General features: G+C 30.0%; 1 non-coding gene across 1 annotated transcript; it reads left to right on the forward strand.

Annotated features, from left to right (window-relative positions):
* Positions 1-1,286: 1,286 nt before the first annotated feature.
* Trnar-acg (transfer RNA arginine (anticodon ACG)) lies at positions 1,287-1,359 on the forward strand. The gene has a single exon. It is a non-coding gene; the product is annotated as a tRNA-Arg (tRNA).
* The last annotated feature ends 5,645 nt before the right edge of the window (positions 1,360-7,004 follow it).

Below are 7,004 nucleotides of genomic sequence, written 5' to 3' on the forward strand. Positions count from 1 at the left end.
CATCTTGTGTTCGTGAAAGAAAGCATCATGAGAAATCATGCATGTGTTGGATTTCCCTTTGATCAACCCGCATTGGAGCAGCGTGGTGGAATAAGCTCTTAAACTTTTTCCTCAGAAAAGAGAGGTGGCCTTTCCCAAACAGTGGTGTGGTGGTCATTTACACTTGGTTACTTTAATTTTACCAGGAAGTGATGTACACGATATAACTATACAAATATATAGTTTTTAACTGTAAGAGGAGAGGTTTTAGCAATACAATAACAAAACCATCAATACATTATTGGTTTTTTTTCAGAATAGTCGTGTAGGTGTACTCGGACTGGTCTGTCTAGACACGCCTACACTTGAGTTATAGCGAAACCCGAAATTTCAATTTGGTATATCTTATTGTCTATGCCTTTATGATTTTCCTTAAATCCATCCATGTTTGTAACATGTAAATTCAATATTTATTCATTATACATTTTATATATGAAGAATAACACAAACAATTAAAACGAAATCTGAAAAAAAAAAACTGAATATAAGTATAACTTAGTTTAATTCGTTATTGAAATGCTTCTAATAAAACCTGTTTACAAGTTCTACCAGGCGCCTTACTGTCGTTGAAGTAAGCTGAAGGCCAAATAGGTGCCACAGAGTCTCGACCAAGATTTGTCAACATTACACTGCTCGTTACACAAAATTAGCTCTTATAAATATACTAAGTGGGTTAGTTTTCGCATTTTCTTTCACGCGTAACTTGCATTGCGGTGTTATCTCATGTTCAAGGCCAAGGTTAAATAACAAGGTAATTTTATTATCAGGCATACCACTTGTATGTGATGTTGGAACTTTACTCACAATCATAGCCCTATTCATACTAAGTCCCTTTCAGTTTAACTCATTAGATATTAAAAAAATAATAGTAAAATATGACAAAATGAAAACGTAATTTTATGATATCTTTATTATTATATTAGAGTTAAAACGTAAACAGATGATTTTGTTCATGCCATTTAGTGTTGTCTGTAGAAACCACATACCACCAATACGTGTATTTCTACCGAAATAGTTTTCAATTGCTGTTTTTGTAACTGATATATTTGTATTGGAGAAATTCACCAAAAATTGCACAATTCAGTGTATGATTTTTTATTGATTTAACAGCTTCAGAACAGTTTTCACATAAATCTTTTGTGACGCAGCTTTATTCATAATAGAAACGATATTGTTGTTCAATATTATTAAGGACTTTTAGAAACAGAATTTGGCAACTGACTCCAAATTTTACAGTTGAGTCATATGGCCCTGTGGCGCAATGGATAACGCGTCTGACTACGGATCAGAAGATTCCAGGTTCGAATCCTGGCAGGGTCGTGAAGAAAATACTTTTATTTTTTACCTGTCACAATTAAAATGTCAACATGTTATAAAATAATTAATTTACTTTGCCTGTTACTACTTGATTTAACTCCTGTGCTATTGTAAACGAGAATAATCGAACGATAATTAAATTCAGAGCCCTACGAGGAAAATCAATCAACGAACGAATGAATTTTCGCTTGTTGATGAATGCGTTGTTGTTTAAGGAATAAACTGATGGCATACGATTATTTAATATGCACTATGTTGTTATTATTTTACGTATAATTTCATTAATAACGAGTGTTCAATATATATAAAATTTTGTATTTTGTTATTGGAAAAACTAAACGCTTTTTGGTTATATTTTTCTTAATTAGACTTACATACTATACAAAGTCACATGTGTGTGGATCAAAACAAAACTACTACGAATAGCAAAGGCAAAGTGAAGATTATAATTTAATCTAATTTGACATCATTTAAAAAATATATATTTACCCTAACCAAAAACGGTACCCATTGAATTATAGTAGGAGTCGAAAGCGAGCGAAAAGTGTTGAATTATCATTCATTAAACAATTAGCACCGTGCCTTGTGGAAATTTGACTATATTTTTAATGGAGGACTTCTCGTTTAAGGGGTAATCAGTAATGTAAGGGGGTAAATCGATAAAGTTTATGAGTGTTGAAAATTAACCAATATTTAGTACAAATCAATACTTAAAAATATTAAATAATGATTTTTTTTATATAATTAACCTGTATATTAAATAAGTTATAAAGTAACTTCATTTCTTCCATTATTTGTATTTTTATTATTAATATAAACAATATTAACCTTTTTACATAACAACAGCAACTGTATAAGGGTTACCTTCGCTTTGCGAAAAAATCTTTAAAAAAAATTGCATTCAAAATATATGTGCAATGTACATCCTCATACTACAAGCTTTGTCGACGTTGATATCAACAACTAATTGCCATATTTTAGAACGTAGTGCAAGGTGCCGTAAATTGACAATGAAACCTAAAGTATGTGGTACCTAGGTCTTAGTTCGTTGAATATCACCTAATATTTCATTGTTTCATTCGCATTTCACACTATAGGACGTAATATTGTTGCCAGCTTTATGCAGAACTGCTAGGACAATTGAGCATTAAGCTACACTACGAGAGTATATTGTATTATTTAATACAGTACTTTAATAGATATTATGTTGTCTTTATGTATGTCATATATATATTACAAAATATAAATGAAAATGAATCTTGTAGCGTCTACTTATTTTCGTCAATGAGATGCCATTAGTTCCCTCATTTCCGCAGTGCGGAACAAATTAACTGCCTTAACTGGGGCTCGTTACAGGTAGCTATTTGTTACCACGGCTTCTTTCAGTAACAAATTATTAGAGTTTTCGTGTGACTCTTTTAATAATGAACTTTAATTCAAAAAAGAAAAAAGATATTGTTTCTATTTTTTCCAAGATTATTTTCAAAGTACAGGTTGAATGTATTGATTGATAGTTTTCTATTAAAAGATAATAACAAAAAGTATTTGTGTACTTTATCTTTGTTTTTCTACTTATATACATAGATAATGTTTTACGTTATTTTTACGTATATATATACTATTAATCGTGCACACATTTATAGTTCAGGAAGTAATTAGTTAACGTCATAGCAATAAATGGCTTCCCTAATCTTCACAATGTCGGGTTATCTCGCTCTGTTATTAATAAATGGGCTTAACACTTGTCATGAAAATATATCGAAATAAAGTGGAACAACTCATTTATATAAAGTAAAAAAAACAATTCTTATACAAGGAGCATTCAGCCTAATGTCATATTCAGTCTAATTTAAAAATATATATAAATTTTAAAACTAAATAGCAATTTTTATTTGCTTTGTTACTATTAAAAAAACTTCATAAAATCTATAACATAAATAATATAATATCTCGTTGAGTGTCTTTGGTGGAGGTAGAAATAAATCACTGACAGATTGTACTTTTGATTGATGACAACCATTTCTTTTCAGTATCTCGGGCGCCTATTCAGAAAGTATTCTCATAAAATATTTCTGAACTGTTATTTGAAAGTATATTTGCATTGAAATAAAAATATGTAGAATAAAAAACAATGAATGTGGTGTCTTGCACATTCCTTTTATTATATACTAAAAAACTCAAGAGCTTAGTGAAAATTAAAAACATTTTTTTATATGTATAGGTAAATATTTTATTTATATGATTTTGATGGTGTTTTTGAATTTCAGATGTACCTGATTTATTTCTTGTTTTGTTTTTATTGTACGAATATTTTATATAAGCTGAATAACATAAATTAATGAATAGTTTACGAATAATACAAATCCGAAAACGATATAATGATGATAAGGATAACGTGGTGTAATATTCATGTTTCTGAAGGCTGTGTAAAGGTGAACTCTAACCGGTCCACAATACTCGTTCCCTTACTTACCTTTCCTTTCGGTTATGATTGTTTTCTAACATTTCGTAAGCTTTTGCCGGAAGATAGTATGAACCTCATATAATGAAGATTGAGGTATAAATTAAGTAGTTTGTCTTGGTGGTTAGTGTGTCTTATTGGGTAAGAATTACAAGCAAACTTAAAAGTAAGTAAAAATATACAAAAATATTTACATGGTAAAACACAAACGGTACTAGACACGAGAAACTTTATCGCTATAGTTATATATAATAGTATATTGACTTTAATTATTTCTAACAAATAAATTTATTTAATATAAAATTATCAGTCGTTAAGAGTATATATATATATATCGTTAAGAGAAATATTATATTAAAACAAATAATTCCTCAAACACTTGGCCCGCGAGAGTTTTGTGGATTTGTTCGTTTTCATTGTGATGTTAAACAATGGTTTCCCGAGTCGTTTTCTTTGGAATCATTGAAAATTTCTTCTGTCGACGTGTGTCAAAAGTCTTAATTTCGTCTTGTGCCGTAGAATATTTAAGCGAAGTCATATTATATAATATGATAATTTTGTTGAAGAATTCGTTTTGAAAAATATTTGAGGAAACCTTAATAAAACCGAATGAACATTTAACAAGAAAATTTTAAAGGAACTTCCTCAAGGCATTTTAAAGGAACTTCCTAATGCAAAAGCTTTTGAAGGCAATTTAACGTAGAAGTCAGTTAATCAAAACTAATTTCATTAAAATTCAATTACAAAACACAATATAAAAAGCGAATTTAACTCGCATTAAGCTCAGCATTATAACTTTAGACATATTCGTAGGAATAGCAGATCTTGTAATTTAATGATTATCGTTGGTACTTACTATATTGTAACACCAATTATAACAAAACCTATGTAACGAGATGAATATGTTTTCTACAAAATAATTAAAAGTGTAAGACTAAAATTAAAATAAAAAACAAAATACGCATGACAAATTTATAGAAAAATAAAAAAGTGTTAGTTATCTAATTATGTCCATTTTATTTCTTTTGCTTATTATACACCAATACCACATACTACATAAAATTTTCATTTGTAAGCTTACTTGAAACAGTCTATGAGCCTATGAGCACATATTCTATAATACTATACTAGGTATGAGTATAATCCTAATTACCTAATATTTTTGTGTCCTAATTACATAATATTTAATACTGAGTTATGTTAGCTCAAAGCATGAAGACAATAGAAGTAAATGCTTAATCAGCGGAATGTAAGTCATTGTGTTATTCCATGCTTTGGGATCATATGTCTTGGGAAACGATTTTTAAAAAAAGGAAGAACATTTGACTAGAGCATAAGCCTCTGTTCGGTCGTGTCAATTTTAATTATAATTAAATATTTTAAAATTCAAATATTATATATATTTTTTAAAAGTCTGCCTTGCTATCTTAAACTTGTCTACTGTGAGCATGTGCATTGACACATATTTACAATATTTAAATAAGCTTTATTTTACTTTGTTTAGTCTCAAGCTCGCCTGTGTATTACTATTACCACCCGCATATTAAAGCTGCCACATATTAACACAATACTTAGTATTATTGTTTAATACTTAAACAAAAAAAATATATTAATAGAAATATTATTCAATATAACATCGCTCTGCGATCCACGAGGGCGGAGCAGTAACGCTCAACATGGGTGAAACCGCTCCAAGCAGCTATTAGAACAAATCTCCTTTTTTTATTGTATAGGTAGGCGGACGAGCATATGGACCACCTGATGGTAAGTGGTCTCTAACGCCCATAGACATTGGTATTGTAAGAAATGTTAAACATCACTTACATCATCAATGCGCCAACAACCTTGGGAACTAAGATGTTATGTCTCTTGTGACTGTAATTACATTGGCTTACTCATCCTTCAAACTGGAACACAACAATACCAAATACTGCTGTTTTGCGGTAGAATATCTGATGAGTGGGGTGGTACTTACCCAGACGAGCTTGCACAAAGCTCTACCACCAGTAGATTAATGCTTTATTGTTGAACAATCAAATAATTAATTAATACAATTATCAGCATTATTATGGGGTTGTTTATTGATTTTGATTTTAATTTAATGAATTTTGGTAATTAAATGAGAAATTACTAACTACAATCTCTTATTTTATTAATCTATCAGTAATAGATACGTTTCAAATATAGCGAATATGCTTTATGGTATTGTTATGTAAAAGCACATATAATCCTATACAAAGATATATAAATATCTGTATGCCTGCCTACGCCTAAACAAATATTTAGCCTTGATCGAGTCGACCGGATCACAACACATAGTATAACAAATATATGTACACATTATTATCAGAATTGGAAATTGGATCTATTATGGAGTGTATGGTACGTCCCTATCAAAATATACATACGAAATAATTGATGAATATTTAGTTAAGAAATAGGATATACATAAATAATAATTGATATAATTTTCCGATACAGCCCCTAAAGTTTGTAGAGTTCAAAAGGTCTATTAATTGTTTACTATTGACTAACGATAAAATTTATAGAGTTAGATATAAAAGGGATTTCTAATAAATTTGGTTAGTGAGACTTCAATCATTATTGTAAGTATTAAAGAAATAATAATAATATAGAACTTTTTTGTATAATTAAATTAAGTGATTTAGTCGTAAAAAGTACATAAAAATTGTAACAAGAGGAGGGGGATATGTACCCACTTCTTATAAACGTCTTATGTAAAATTTTAGGAAAGTATTAAATATAATAAGATCTATTGATTTGTAAGAGTGATTACAGGGTTAGAGAATGTTAGCGTACTGAAAATAAGATGATCGGAAGACCTTCTCCATAATAGAAGCCGAATAATAAATAATAATTGTAATAAGTAAATAAGATTATTTTAATTATAGCATTGATTACTATTTATTAACTACTATAATAATAATGTCCTCCAGACCGATTTCGGCCACGGCGGCCAATTTCAAGAGAGATTAGCCAACTGCGCAGGAGATATTATAGTGTACAAGTGTCCATACACTTGTACACTTTGCCCATGCAAACACAGGTGCACTCTCTCTTCCCTCATTTTCATAATCCGATGGGACGACAATCCGACACGACCGGAAAGAGTTCAAGCGCAGGACAATGGCTTTACTTGTTTTCCGAGGCATGGGAGTGTACACAC

The sequence above is a fragment of the Nymphalis io genome, chromosome 7 (genome assembly GCF_905147045.1).
Source record: "Nymphalis io chromosome 7, ilAglIoxx1.1, whole genome shotgun sequence".
Classification (NCBI taxonomy): Eukaryota; Metazoa; Arthropoda; class Insecta; order Lepidoptera; family Nymphalidae; genus Nymphalis; species Nymphalis io.